The sequence below is a fragment of the Anabrus simplex genome, chromosome 2, assembly GCF_040414725.1.
Source record: "Anabrus simplex isolate iqAnaSimp1 chromosome 2, ASM4041472v1, whole genome shotgun sequence".
Lineage (NCBI taxonomy): Eukaryota > Metazoa > Arthropoda > Insecta > Orthoptera > Tettigoniidae > Anabrus > Anabrus simplex.
The window spans coordinates 1218088800-1218105171 of NC_090266.1; the positions used below are offsets into that span (position 1 = coordinate 1218088800).

General features: G+C 38.9%; 1 protein-coding gene across 7 annotated transcripts in view; it reads left to right on the top strand.

The window, feature by feature from the left end:
- DNAlig3 (DNA ligase 3) overlaps nt 1-16372 on the top strand; it is a 957513-nt gene that overhangs the window by 620027 nt on the left and 321114 nt on the right. The window lies entirely within an intron of this gene.

Sequence of the window (16372 nt, forward strand, 5' to 3'; positions counted from 1 at the left end):
AATTCCAATGGCGCGGGGGCTGGGTGTATGTGTTGTCTTCATCATCATTTCTTCCTACGGGCGTCAAATAGAAAGACCTGCACCTGGCGAGCCAAACCCGTCCTGGGGTATCCCGGCACTAAAAGCCATACGACATTTCATTTTTACTAATTTAGCAACCCTTAGGAATATTCAATCATTTTTATAAGCAAGGGAGATGTTTAACATAAGACTTGTCCGGCCCCATGGTGTACGGGGCAACGCGTCCGCCTGTCACCCGGCCGGCCCCGGATTCGATTTCTGGGGACTGGGTGTTTGTGTCGTCCTTAATGTTACTTTCCTTCCCACGGCTAAATGGTTAGTGTGCTGGCTTTTGGTCACAGGGGGCCCGGGTTCGATTCCCGGCAGGGTCGGGAATTGTAACCATCATCGGTTAATTTTCCTGGCACGGGGCCTGGGTGTATGTGTTGTCTTCATCATCATTTCATCCTCATCATGATGCGCAGGTCGCGTACGGGCGTCAAATCAAAAGAACTGCACCTGGCGAGCTAAACCCATCCTGGGATCTCCCAGCACTAAAAAGCATACGCCAGTTGATTTTTACTTCCGCAATTTCCAAATACACGCAGGTTCATAACATATGGTGCAAAGTAGGGGCAAAAGATCTTAGGTCAACGCCCTGAATAAATAGCATTTAATTTTTAAAAACATAAGACTTTTAAGATGTTTTATTAAAATTTACTAAGCTGTTATCAAAAATGTAATTCTTAAGGAATTATTGGAATACTTTTGGATTCCCTAGTATTTCTAGAAAAAACAAACAAAATAAGTTTTTTATTTAATTTTAAAAAATGTTCATTTTTCCATGATTTTATTCCAGTTTTCCACCAATTTTGATATTTCGTTTGCATAAGACTAATTTACAGGCAAATATATCATCTAAATGTCTTTTTTTTTACAGAGTTGAAGTTAGCAGATACTTTTTTCCATTCAAAGAATTACCTCAAGATGGGAAAACCAAGTAGGTTACCACTGGAAACATGATATATTGCAGCTTTTTTGCACAGTGATACATGGCCATATACAGTATTTCAAGAATTTCAAACAAGTGTGAATGACAGGTATGGAGAGAATGTTGTTGCTGAATAAGTGGGTCAGAATATCTATGCTTTATGTGGCATTCTCCCTTGTATAGTACACTGTTAAAGAATGGAAGGCCTCATTCAATGCACAGGGGCATTTTTCTACTTCCCCTTGGTATTTATAATTATCTCGCGAAAATTTGTAGAAAACGGTATGGATTTCCATTGTCCATGTTAACTGTAGACATATTAAATCAGTTTCCTTTCCATAAAATGGAGACAGGAATGGAACAGTGTGGCAGTCTCTGTTTAATACCCAACATTCACCAGCAGGTTGCCCCTAACAGGGGTACGGACCAGCTGCTGTATAAGTGGGGCATGAGAACTTCACCTAACCGTGACTGTGGTACGGCATATTGTTACCGAATGTCGCAACAGACTTTGCTCAAGCCTCTACAATGGCTGGACAATTTAGATATAAATTTTTGAATATTTCAGGTGCCCACTTGAATGTTTTCCGTTTTAGATTGTTACAATCCAATCTGTCATTTTATTTTATTTTATTTTATTTCATTTTATTTTATATATTGGGTCGGTGCATAAGTTTGTGTGGTTTTTATTTTACTGTCACTGTCACGCACTGTAACTCACTCAGTGATGTGTTCACCTACTGCCAATGTTCAGGTAGCAGTTGAATGCCTCGCCTGTAGAACTGTTTTGGTTTTTTTGACTGAAAGAAATCTGTAAGCCATTGGTCAGAGAAGCTTCGTCATGGAGCGCTTGCCCCTGAATGTGGTTAGAAAGAGTGCAGTAAAGATGGAAATCTGAGGGGGCAACGTCAGGGAAAGATGGAGGATGAGGAACAGGTTCCCGTTCAGCAATCACACCTTTGGTCAATCGCGCTGTATGCGGACGAGCATTACCATGGAGCAGTAAGACTGGTTGTTGTATTTGTCTTTTGTTGTCAATAGCAATGGCAAGGCATGTTAGCTGGTCACTATACACAGCAGAGGTAATCGTTATGTTTTTTGGAAGAAGTTCAAGGTGAAGAATGCCATCTTTGTTCCACCAAACACACAACATGATTTTCTGTGGATGGGCACTATCCTTGGCACGGGGAGTTGCTTTTTTTTTTTTTGATGGGCTGAGGCACTCTATCCTCTTCTTCATGTTCACATACAGGCACCATTTCTAGTCACCGGTGACGATGTTCGAAAGGAATGCTTTGTGCCTATCATAAGCCAACCGGTGCCAAGCAAGCAATGATGTACAGATGTTTACTCGTTTTTTGTTACTGTCACTTAGCACATGTGGTACCCATGTACCCAATTTCTGTACGTTACCCATCAAATGCAAATGGTGTACAATAGTTGACTGATCACATTCAAAAACTTGTGCCATTTCCCGTGTTGTTTGACGAAGATTCTCATGAAGCAACTCATTCAAGCGATTTTTGTCAAAATCTGAAGGTCTTCCAGAACGTGGATCATCAGACAAATCAAACCGTCCTGTTCAAAAGCGGGAAAACCATTTTTGTACCATTCTTTCAGCAATGTACACTTCGCAAATTGTTCTCGCAGCTCCTGCTACACTGGATCCTCAGTTAAACTCAAGGAGTAAAATGTTCCGAAGTGCTCACTTTTCTCTACTTGATATTCCATAGCCGTTTTTCTCAAATATACAAAAATAATACGTTCACAATCAAGAAAACCTGTGTTTCACAATACACAAAACTCCGAACTCAGTTAAAACAACGGAATAACGATAAGCGATCCCTTCACACTGCATTGTTGCCAGCCACACAAACTTGTGCATCGACCCTATGTATTTAGCCATAAGCTAAATTAATAAATAAATAAACCAGTTTCCTTTTTTAGTACCTGTGGTGCTCCTTGGCTGTATTGTGCCAGTTATTACGAAACCTTTCACAATATGCTCTTAAAATGTTATTCTTATTGGGAAGAATAGTAAAAGGTCTTAACATTTTTTTCAGCAGCTTATCTTATAATGTTTCCACACTTACTAATCAAAAGTATCCGAACTTGTTCTTGAATCTGTAATCAGATTAACACTTCCCAGGGTGCAAGTTTTGTCATATCTTAAGGTCATAATTAGACAACTTTACAAGTGTTGAAATTTCACTGACGATGTTATTACTGATGTGGCATCAATACTTGGTTAACATTTGAAGTTACTTACTTCCCTTGACTTTACTCATTCTATTGGTTTTTATTATTAATAAATAACAGAGAACATTCTGCCTCCATTTATTCTCGTAAATGCAGCCATAGTAACATACAGACTTTTGTTTACTCTCACTAGTTGCCCTCTATGTGTCACACACAATGTCATGTCCAGGGTTTGACAGGGTAGTGATGTCATTCAGTCCTTTAGCTGTGGATATCTATGAAGTACAATGGCACGAGGAGTTCATTATTTGGTCCTAATCGCAACTGCATCTCATGATAGAATTATACTGTATGCTAAAAGTCTGGGGCTGCAGTCTAATGGAACAACATGTGTTTTTTTTTTTTTTTTTACAAGTTACTTTACGTTGCACCAACACAGATAGGTCTTATGGCGACGATGGGGCAGGAAGAGGCCATGGCCTTAATTAAGGTAGTGTCCCAGCATTTGCCTGGTGTGAAAATGGGAAACCACAGAAAACCATCTTCAGGGCTGCCGACAGTGGGGTTCGAACCCACTATTTCCCGAATACTGGATACTGGCTGCACTTAAGCATCTACACCTGTTGAGCTCGGTCGCATGCGATTTATCACCACTTGTTCTTGATTAATTAATTTCATTATGTTCCGTATTGATAATTACCATATATCATAGAAAAGAAAAGAAAAGATCCACCTGATCAATACTAATTTATTACAATTCCTTATATAACAGAACCGGTTTCGACTCTTTACAAAGTCATCTTCAGCTGTATTATACTCTTACATTAGTTACAGTTTTAAGTGTTGTACCTTGCCAATTGAAAAGATTGTGTGTGACAGGCATTAAATTGACATGTTTCAGAGTGTTTCTTTTTTTTTTTTTGCTAGTTGCTTTACGTCGCACCGACACAGATAGGTCTTATGGCGACAATGGGACAGGGAAGGGCTAGGAGTGGGAAGGAAGTGGCCGTGGCCTTAATTAAGGTACAGCCCCAGCATTTGCCTGGTGTGAAAATGGGAAACCATGGAAAACCATTTTCAGGACTGCCGACAGTGGGGTTCGAACCTACTATCTCCCGAATACTGGATACTGGCCGCACTTAAGCGACTGCAGCTATCGAGCTCGGTTTTCAGAGTGGTTAGTCCTATGCTCATAAACTTAAGTATGTCTAAAAACCTAAAACTCGTGTTGAAACTTATTAAAATGTTAACTATATAAACACATTAAAATGTTCACAATACATGGTAAAATACATCTCAATCTACATATATCTTGTTATAGTCCAAGTTTGCGGGTAAAACATGTTCTTGAAATAAATTTGTCATCTTTCGTTTTTATTAAATCGTCTGGCATGAAAAGATTATGTGCTTGAGCTCAGCTGTATTATGTCCTTATAATAGTTGCATTTAGGCATTATACCTTGTCAATTGAAAAGATTGTGTGTGACAGATGTTGAATTGACTTATTTCAAAGTGGTTAGTATTTCGCTCATAATAATAAGTATGTCAGATGACCTGAAACTCGTGTTAAATAACCTATTAAAATATAAACTGTTATTTAAGGAATTATAATGAATTAGTATTGATCAGGTGGATCTTTTCTTTTCTTTTCTATGATATATTATCACCACTTGTGCGCATATAGTATGTTTATATGCAGTGGAGGACACATATATGACATCATAGCTTCAGCACACTGTGACACAGCTACTGAAGCCAAGCCTCCAGAGTTTTTGATCAGTTCCTTTTATAAACAGGACATAGAATACAGTTTTGTTCCCAGTGTCCTGCAGCACATAAGAAGCAACCATCCCTGTATAATGTGCAGACACTGAATCTTAATATCCAGGTGAATTTTCTAGGAATGACCCCACTGTGAGTGGGGGACACAGGTGAAGAATACACCCACCGTATCCCCTGCCTGTCGTAAGGGGCGACCAAGGGCTGATGACATTAGAACCATGAGGTTAGTACCATTACATGCGGAACACTGTGGGTTGATGTTACTTGCGACTAGTACCACCTTGCGAGGAAAACCATGGGTCTATGTTGCCTGTAGTTAGTATTCCTATGTGAGAAACACCACGGGTATGGCTGGCGCTCGTACCACTATGTCAGGAAAACCATTCATCAGCGTTGCCTGAGAGTAGTAGTATTATGTGCAGAACACCATGGGTTTGTGTTGCCTATGGTCGTAACCATAATGTGTGATACACCATGGGTGTGCATTGCCTATGATTAGTACCACTATGTGGGCGATGCCACGAGTATACGTGGCCTGCGATTAATTCCACCAAGCGAGGAACGTCACGGGAATACCTGCGCCCGTGATTGATCCCACTATGCAAGGAGCAAGGGGCTGCCTGGCTGAGGCGGTAAAGGCGTCCTGGGTTCGCCTGGAAGGGCGTGGGTTCAAATCCCCGTCAGGAAGTCGTAAAATTTAAGAAAAAAGATTTCCACTTCCAGAGGTGCACATGGCCCTGAGGCTCACTCAGTGTACACCAAAAATGAGTACGCAAAGGCGTAGAGCTAACCACTCTACCCCATCACGTGCCGAGGTTACGGATACTGGAAGCCTTTATCTTCCACCTGTACGGAGATGACATGTAAGGGTCTGCATTACTTGTGTGTGGTACCATTGTAGACCATGGATCTACATTACCTGTAATGAGTCTATGTTACTTGTGATTAGTAGCAGTGTGGGAGGAGCCCCATGGTTCTGTTTTACTAGTGATTAGTACCATTGTGAGGGGCCGGTGACAGTAAGCATCATCCCAGTAATTAATATATTGTGAATTGGATCCAATGAATGTTTATGTTTCATGATCATTTTTTCGTTACCATTCCTTTTAGATTCTAGTCAGTGGAAGTTTTAATTTGTATTTTGTTACACCTTGTACCATTAGGGGCCGATGACCTATCTGTTTGGTCTCTTTAAACAACAGACATAATCATCATCATCATCATCATTTCTAGGAATGAACATTTCGAGGTTTTCTGTCTACTGATGTTCGTATCAAGCGGGACCTTATTCCTCGGTGGCCAGCACGATTTTCTAGGTGCCCATGAAATTGCCCAATCAGCAGGATGCAGAGAATATCAAGCTTGGAGCAGGAAACAATAGAATTATGTACCGTTTTTGGACATGATGGACATATTCATCACGTCAAACCTCATGTCATCGGTTATCACCTGATGTCCTTTTGGTTTTTGTTCTGTTAAACATTTCAGGATATGCTTTGGGATCAAACTGCCACTGTTCGTTATTGCTCATTTATGAGGAAATGCTCTACTGGTATCTTACATTTTCCTTAAAATTTATACATTATCGTATTTTGGTTTCTTTTCTGCTTCTAACGTACTGCTTAGTTGTGCTTCGGTACATGCTAGGTACATGCAGATCTTTACTATAATTTGTGGCTTATATTTTTGTTCACTTTGAATTTTTTTGAATGTGCTATCTGTGAATAATCATGGATATTATTTTCAGTCAAATTAAAACATTTGAAATTCTGCATAATACCCAGTTCAGAAGGTAGTTCTGTTTGAATCGAATAACATTCACTTCAATTCAAAAATTGAAAAATATGAAGGTTGGCAAGTACCGTGTACATTAACACAGCTTGAATTCAGAATGAACCACTTGTGTCGAAGCATACAAGTAAACCTTGTACAATAGGTAATCACTTGCATTAACATTAGTGGGAATGTTCGAACTCTTTCATAAACACTCTTATTTAATTATGAAATTATGTTGACTGAGATTTTAAAAGAATATTACAGTATATTGCAGTAGTGTCACATTGAAATTAATAATATTTGTTCAAAGACTAAGTTCCACAATGACAACGTGGTAATAAACTAAGTTCCACATTCACAAAAGTAGGTCACATCGAGAAGTTTCTACATGCGCACAGATTATAAGTACAACTCGACTGTTGGCACTAAGTCCAATGTCACAATTAGAGTTCCAACTTGCTCACAAATTCTAAGTTCAACTTGACTGATAGACTCAATGTCCATTATAAAGACTTTGTTACATATTGGAGTTTTAACACGCGCAGAAATTCCAACTTCAACTCGACTGTCAGAGTTTAAGTCCAATACAAAGACTTTAAACAATTCGAAGATAGACTCGATCAGCACTTCGATGAACAGTAACGTTGCAGTGTGGAGAGTCAGGCTGGACTCCCAGCTGTGACTGGGGTCAAGTGAGCTCACCTTATATTCAGGTTGGGCTCCTACGTCATCAGATAGCATGATATCTTTGAAGTTGATTATCTCGAGAATCCCTTGACAGATTTACTTGAGATTCACAATTGGAGATGTTTACATGATCCTCTTCAAAATGATGTATCTCTCGAGTCACTGTGATTATTATTATTATAGAAGTTTTAAAAAATTTTCACATAGAATGTTCACGAAGGGGTGACGTTCACACCGGAACATAGCAGGTCAGGCGGGCTACACGTGGCGTCAGGCGGGTGGCTTATCTTGTTCCTGCAGCTACGTCACTCACACAGCTGTCGCTGGTTCAAGCCGGCTGGCTTCTCCGAGCGTAAATAAATGAAGTTCGCAGTGAATGTCTTGCGTGAAGATGAAATATAATTAATCATAAAAAAATACGGCATGTACCGCTCGTAACCGGTACAGTACATTGTCTCTTATTACTCCAGTTCTGTGTAGGTAGTTTTTAAGATGGCTGTGTCCAGTCAGCAGTCCTACTACCCATCTTGTATTTTCTCTGCTGAGTTCCAGCAGTTCCTTAGTATGCTTCTTGTTTGGGCTTTTTATTAGTTCTTTCGCATTTTTCCAGTTTTCCATTTGTTTCTTTTGTACCCATTTACCTATGTGTAGTCGGGCTTTCGGGCTTATCTATTAGAGATCCCACGTAATGGTTCTGGGCCTACGAAAGGCTTTTTTTTTTTTTTTTTCTAGTGGCTTTACGTCGCACCGACACAGATAGATCTTATGGCGATGATGGGAGAGGAAAGGCCTAGGAGTTAGAAGGAAGCGGTTGTGGCCTTAATTAAGGTACAGCCCCAGCATTTGCCTAGTGTGAAAATGGAAAACCATCTTCAGGGCTGCCGACAGTGGGATTCGAACCTACTGTCTCCCGGATGCAAGCTCACAGCCGCGCGGCCTTGACTGCATGGCTAACTCGCCGTGTTAAAGATGTTTCTGACCCTTTTCTTGCTAATTTATCTGCTTTTTCATTACCTTCTATGTCTGCATGCCCAGGTACCGATATTATTTTAACAACATTGTACTCTGAGAGCTTCAGGAGAAGTGTATGACAACACCAAACGATTTTGGATATAATCCGGACAGCTTCAAGTACCTTAATGGCTGCTTGGCTATCTGTAAATATGAAAATGTTCTTATCTCTGTAGTTCATTTTCAGGTTTTCCTCAAGGCATGTAATGATGGCTATCACTTCAGCTTGGAAAACTGTAGTGTGTCTGCCTAGACTCATTTAGATTGATCTCTCAGGTCTTTCCCCATTGATCCCTCCTCCTGTTCCCATCTCAGTCCTTGAGCCACCTGTCCACCACACAATATCTTCCCTACCAGCATTCCATCTGTTAATGTCCCAGTCTTGTTTTTTTTTTGTTATCTGGGTCTCAAATGGTTTCTCAAAAATACACTTTGGAATCATATGATCAGATGCCATGTGTAAAACTTCCCCTCTTATTACTCTGTTAATTTTACAGTGTCCAAGATTGGGCCTTCGAACCTTCCAGCATCCATTTTGCTCCAATCTATATGAGCTCATTCTAGCCTGTCCCTCTCTATAGTTACTTAATGGAGGGAGATCTAGTAGGGCATTCAAGGCTTCTGTCGGCGTAGTTTTCATTGGCCCGGTTATGGCTGTACATGCCATTCTCTAAAGCTATTTAGTTTGACTTACTTTCCTCCAGCAAATGATTGCTGCCTAGGTCATCAGTGGTCTAATGATCATAGTGTTTATCCACATTACCATTGCCGGCTTTAGACTCCATGTTGTCCCGACTGCCCTCTTACATGCATACAATAGGTTCTTAGCTTGGGTTATGTTTCTTTCTATGTGAGGATTCCAGGTTAACTTTTTGACTAATATTACACCTAACTGTAACACTTGTTCTTCCGTATAGATTTCTTGCCCAAAGAGCTTCAGTGTTCTCGCCCCTCTAATTTCTTCCTTCTTGTGAAAGGGACCAGTGTTATCTTGCTCGTGTTGACTGTGAGTTGTTCTTGCCGACACCAGTTCTCCACAAGGTTAAATGACCTTTGCATGAGGTCCTGGATGACACTCATCACCTTACCTCTTACCACAATAACTAGATCATCTGCGTATCCTTGTGTATAAAATCTCTGTTCATTGAGCATGACTATGATTTTATTCACCACAAGGTTCCACAGAAGAGGATGGCTCTAACCGTTAGTGTCTCTTCAAACAGAGTTGCCTTTATTTTCCTCCCGTCTAACATGGATCTAATCCATTTTATGACAGTCTTGTTCACCCTACTCTCTTCAACAACTTTAATCATTGAGTTGTAGGTTGTATTACTAAAGGTCCCTTATGTCTAAAAATGCCACTGGGCTTTCCTCTAGTTTGCAAACTGAATGATGGAGTGCTGTCTCAGTGGATCTGCCAAGTCTGTATGCAAACTGATTTTCATGTAAGGTTGAGTTCAGTTGCACAGTTTACCGGATGTATTTATCCATTATCTTCTCCATTGCTTTTAGCATGAAGGAGTTTAAGCATAATGGTCTATAGGATTTGACTTGGGCATAATTTGCCCTTCCAGGCTTTGGTAAAAATACCGCTTTTGCCTTAGACCATGATTTCGGCATGTACCCCAGAGCTAGACTTCCTCTAAAGAGGTCTGTCAGGGCCTTGATGATTATCTCCCGTCCTTCCTGCAGGAGTATTGGGAGTATCTTATCTGGCCCCGGAGCCTTTATGGGCTGGAACGTGTTAATTGCCCACCTCACATGGTTAGGCTTAATCGGTTAGCACAGTTCCAATCTGCTCTTCGTGGTCTGGCCTCTGTTTCAACCATAATTTCCCCTTCTACTTCCTCAGCCTCAGGAAAATGGCAAGCTAGCAAACCCTCCAGCGTCTCCTTTCCCGTCTGAGTGTATGTTCCATCAGGTTTTTCCAGTGTTCCCACTTGATTTATATGTACCTTTTTAAGAACTTTCTGGAGCCTTGCTGCTTCAGTGTTTGAATCCACTTTCTCGCAAAACAGTCTGCAAGAGTTTCTTTTTTCTCTGCGTATCTCTAGGTTATACTCAGTGAGTTTACTATGATATACTTCCTACATGCCATCTCTTGATGATTTTTTATACAATGTTCTAACCTCTTTCTTCATTTGGGCTAGGTTGTTATTCCACTACCTAACATTTTTGGCTGTTTTCTTTTCCCTAAGGTGACAGTTGTCATGGTAAGAGGCTAAAATGTTCTCTTCTAATTGTTCCACTTCCTCCTCCAATTCCCTCCATCCCCTTACATTTGTTTGGATCTTTTGTAGAGCCTGCCCTAGAACTTCTCTGTATCCATCCCAGTTCGTTCTTTTAGGATCTCTGTACAATTCCATATCACATTGCCTCACATCTATCACAAATTGGATATGCTGGTAGTCTGCCAAGGATGGCTCCTCCAGCACCTTCCAATCCTTAATGAAGTTTGACATATGCATGGTGCTCAATGTGATATCTATTACCTCTCGATGATTCTTATTTATGAATATTGGTTTATTTCCTAGGTTTAGTATTATCAAATCTGATCTAATAATACATTCTAGTAAAGCCTCACCCCTTGCATTGCAGTTGGTGTGCATTTGCATCTGCTCCAAGTACTAAGTGTTCACCTTTCCTCTTTGCTTTGCAAATCAATTCTTCACCGTCTTCCGATGGAGACGGATCCGTTGAGTTGTATGGAAGGTACGCAGAGCCTATTGTTATTTCTCTGGGACCTTCCCAATTTCCAAGTTTTATCTTGGCCGCCACTAAATCCCTTGAACAATGTTCGTGTAAAAGAAGACGTTTTAATTTTCTGCTCACAAGTAAACCTGTCTGGGCATATTCGATGTAGTATCGTACATTAGCTTACCTCCAGATTCCACCAGTCCTGCTACTCTGCCCTTAACTACTCATGGCTCTTGTATAAGAACCACGTCAATAGCTTCAGACTTGAACTTCCTGACGAAATTGGCAACAGCTGCTTTTTTATGTTGAAGGTTGGCCTGAAGAACTTTCAGCACCATTCTTGCCAATGCTAGGTTTTGTTTTTCCCTTAATTACTTGAAATTTGATCTGTCCAAGTCCCATCTTGGCCTTAAGGCCTCTCTTCTTGAGCTCTTAAAAATCTCTTTCATTAAGGGCCAAAACAATTCTCCTTCCTGTGTCATCGGTAGTTGTCGCATTCAGCACTCTCCACTCTTTCGTCGGAAGTTTGGTGTCATGCTGATGTATTCTGACAAGAACATCTTCAAACTTCATTTTTTCAAATAGAGGTGGAAACTTGGTGATTCAGCACCTTCTTGGCTTCTGCCACCTCTAAATTCTCCCCTTTCCAAGGCTTGCAATTGGCTACTGTCTCTTCCAGCCAACATTTGGTTTCTGGATTTGCACAGATCAGTACCATCGCTCCACTTTCCAGCCTTGGAGACTCGAGGAAGCCTGGAAGACATCCGTCCGACAGTGGATTCGTTTGTGCTATCAGAACAGATGAGAGCTCTTTCATATCTTCCTCCTTCAGTTTCTAATCCGGAAAGGTTGTAGGTATTATGGCTACCTTGATTGAAGTAAGTCTTCCGAAAAGGACATGACGGTTTCTTCTTTCTTTTTCTTGGCAGGCGGTTTTGTACCCGAACTTGATGGCGTACTATCCTCCGACCTTAGCATTTTGGGCGTTGTCGGAGGAATAGCCTCTCTAATCTCATGTTTTAATCTGTATTGAAATCTGTTGATATACAATAATAAAGTTTTATTATGAATCCACCTGTTCAATACATTATAATGTTGTCACATTTAAAATATCTTCATTAGTTAAAAAGTTATATATGGGACATGTTTCGCTCCCTTACAGAGCATCATCAGCCAAATCTGAATCTCGAATAATTGTTATATACGTAAATAATGACTTAAGAACTATTAGAACATTTTTGACAAACTTAAAATTTACTCTATTAGAATATCATAAAATATAAAATCTTTGTATACATGGCTTAATTACATGTGCTTAATAGGAAGATACATTAAAATTGTGGAAGAAAGATTACTAAAATATTAAATAAAATAAAATAAAATAAAATATATATATATCATGTCTGAAATCTTAGAAAGACATGAAAATCAATTTTAGGAGCTAAATTTGAGGATTTTCTTGGCAATGAGATCTGGTAAAAAAGTTATTTATCCCTTGTGGATAAAAGTCTGTAAAGATTCAAATTTATCGTCAATTTGATGATTGAACTTGTAACAGGATAAATGTTGTTCTTCAAGGAATTTGAATGCTTGTTGTCATTTGACCTCGGCGAATGCTGTTGAAAAGATATGTTCTTATAGATGTCAATGACCGTTCGTTGAACTAATGGATTTGATAAGGATGATTGAAAGGGACGTAAATCAACGCTCGTATTAAAAAGCTGCTGCTTGGTTTATCTTGTTGAATGTCTGTAACAAGAAAAGGAATCTTGTAAGTAATCGGAAGTTGTGTTGCTAGTTAAGAGTGTGCTTCTAGAAACTTCACTTACCCCTCCAATTGCTGTTCGTTGGTTTGGTGTTGTCCGAGGTTATGTGGTGACTGTCTGTTCTGTGTCTACTCCTTGTGTTGTAAGAGTGAGGTGGTGGGGATTTTGGGGAGGGAGTAGGGGTAGGAGGAGAAATATTTGTGGGTGTGGTTTTGGAAGGGGAATGTCTAGTAGGAGCGCAGGGAGGGGTTGAGCTCTTTAATGTTGGATGATTATTAGTTGTTTTGGGAATGAAAACTTTGGCAAAATTACTTTTTTCTAGATTAAGCGTCTTTAATAGTTTAGGTAATTGTTCGTGTAACGGATTTCTTATTTCAATTTCGTCATTTAAATTTTTTTCTTTATTGAAATACTGGTATAAGTGGATATAAATATTTTCTAATTCTGTCATTAGTTTACCTTTTTCTATTTTCTTTATAATTTTTAGGTCTTTTTCTATGGTTGTAAAACCAATGGGTTGCAGTGTTCCAAATAAGGAAAAAAATTGTTTTTGGATGTTTTAGGCCCAAATGAATAAAACAATAGCCTATGCATTGCAAAATTAAAATTTTGAAAAATAAGGGACACCCTAATGTACACGCATCACGAGAAAACGGCTGAAGAGAATTTAATGAAAATCGGTATGTAAAGTCAGGATATGAACTACTACAATCTAGGCTATAAATAATTTTATTAATGCTGAGTGAAATGATAGTTTAGGGGAAGGCCTAAAATTTAATTCTCGAATATTTATGTTATTAGTGGTCCTATCGATAAATAATGCATAATTAAAGTTATATAGAATTAAATTTCCGATCATTTATGTCTTATACATTTTTACCGTATTGGGTATGATAACGTAATCTATAATCTTCATTTCCGTATTGACAATTGCACAATTAAAAATAGGAGAGGATTTCCACCAATCAATACTTATTTATTGTATATATTAAACTACAGGACCAGTTTCGACCTCATATTCAAGGTCATCTTCAGCTGAACCATACATACATATTTATATAATGAAGCTTTGATTAAGATTGTGGTGTTGAAGGAATGCCATATGATGATGATGATGTACATTTAGTTACATACAAATGGGGCACGTCTTAGCGCGAACTGGCGTATATGTCATTCTGTACAATATTGCAACTGTATGTCTAAAATGTTGAAGGTCTTAAAACTAGTGTATAAAACACGTCTTTTCCTAAATTAACTTATATATATGTACAAGATAAAAACAATATATAAAAACACTTCATGCATATGAACATTCGTTCTTGCTTGGTGGCCAATACATCGACTAACTTCCGTATTTAAGTCTTATTCATAGTTGTACACTTCAGCTGCTATTCTTGGAGTTTGTAAAATTGCATGGATAAAAGTTTTGTCTTCCTGTGCGTATGTGAGATAAAACACTTTCAATTTTAAAAAGGTGCCAAATGTATGGATGAAATTCAAGTAAAATATGTTCAGCTCTGCTGTGTGTGTTGCCCTTTTATTAGAACCAATTTCATGTTGTCTTTTTGGCGTCCGTAAATTTGGATGACATTGGTTTCAAAGTAGTGGCTCCTTTCCCATTTGTAGCTGTGCAATGATGTTATGTTTATCTGTGGAAGATAAGATTGAGTTATGAGTGATATTGTGTGGAGGAATGTCTAAGGGTTATGTGTGTGAATTGGAATATGTACTTACTGTTGTTGGTGTAGCTGAGTTGTGTTTGACATGCGAGCTTGTAATGTATAAGCCCAAGAAGAACACGAAGTAGTACATTACAAGCTCGCATGTCAAACACAACTCAGCTACACCAACAACAGTAAGTACATATTCCAATTCACACACATAACCCTTAGACATTCCTCCACACAATATCACTCATAACTCAATCTTATCTTCCACAGATAAACATAACATCATTGCACAGCTACAAATGGGAAAGGAGCCACTACTTTGAAACCAATGTCATCCAAATTTACGGACGCCAAAAAGACAACATGAAATTGGTTCTAATAAAAGGGCAACACACACAGCAGAGCTGAACATATTTTACTTGAATTTCATCCATACATTTGGCACCTTTTTAAAATTGAAAGTGTTTTATCTCACATACGCACAGGAAGACAAAACTTTTATCCATGCAATTTTACAAACTCCAAGAATAGCAGCTGAAGTGTACAACTGTGAACAAGACTTAAATACGGAAGTTAGTCGATGTATTGACCACCAAGCAAGAACGAATGTTCATATGCATGAAGTGCTTTTTTATATATTGTTTTTATCTTGTACATATATATAAGTTAATTTAGGAAAAGACGTGTTTTATACACTAGTTTTAAGACCTTCAACATTTTAGACATACAGTTGCAATATTGTACAGAATGACATATACGCCAGTTCACGCTAAGACGTGCCCCATTTGTATGTAACTAAATGTACATCATCATCATATGGCATTCCTTCAACACCACAATCTTAATCAAAGCTTCATTATATAAATATGTAGGTATGGTTCAGCTGAAGATGACCTTGAATATGAGGTCGAAACCAGTCCTGTAGTTTAATATATACAATAAATAAGTATTGATTGGTGGAAATCCTCTCCTATTTTTAATTGGGTATGATAATACGGATATTCACAAATTTGTATTTTCTGATGCTGCTGGAACGTAATATACAGGTTCATCATAGTTTTCCAGCTATTCTATCCCTACTCTGAGCAGTGTGCCCATTTAAGGCAGAGGCTCACGTAGTAGTAGTAGTAGTAGTAGTAGTACCTGGTCTAGAATTACAATTTAGGCGTATCCAAGTTATAGCACCACAATTCACTAAATAACTCAAAATTAAACCCTGAAAAGAGCTGTTTCTTAAGAAAAACTTCTTCCTCATCACTTCTTTAAAATTCTACATTCATTTTATTTCAATTTAGCAGTGAAGAGGGGGTTTCTGCTCTGGTTTGGAGGAAAAAAATTGCCTCCAACTCAGATGGATTTTTCCGCCGCCAGTGTAATGAATTAAGATTTTCTGACTCATCAAGTACTCCTAGGAACAGATTAGTAAAAAGACATAGATTTTGCCCTGGGGCTCTCCGCTATTCAAATCCCTCCGCCAAAAAAAGACGAAGAGTGTTCACGAATCACAGCTGTCTGCGGCTTGGTCAATCCAGCTCTGGAACTTTGCACTGTCAGATCAGCAGCATTCGTTAAAAGTGAGAAAATGTGTGGTTTTTCATTTAATCGACTATTTGATATGAAAGCATTTCTTTTAATCGCGCCATTCCTACTGACGTCATTGTAATGACCTATGTTCATTTCCATTGGGAAAAACACCAAGATAGTCTTTCCGAGGATGTAAAAAGGCAGGTAGAGTATGAGCGTCTGACATTATACCGGTAATGAAAACTTCTCAACCTGATTGCGACTGATGG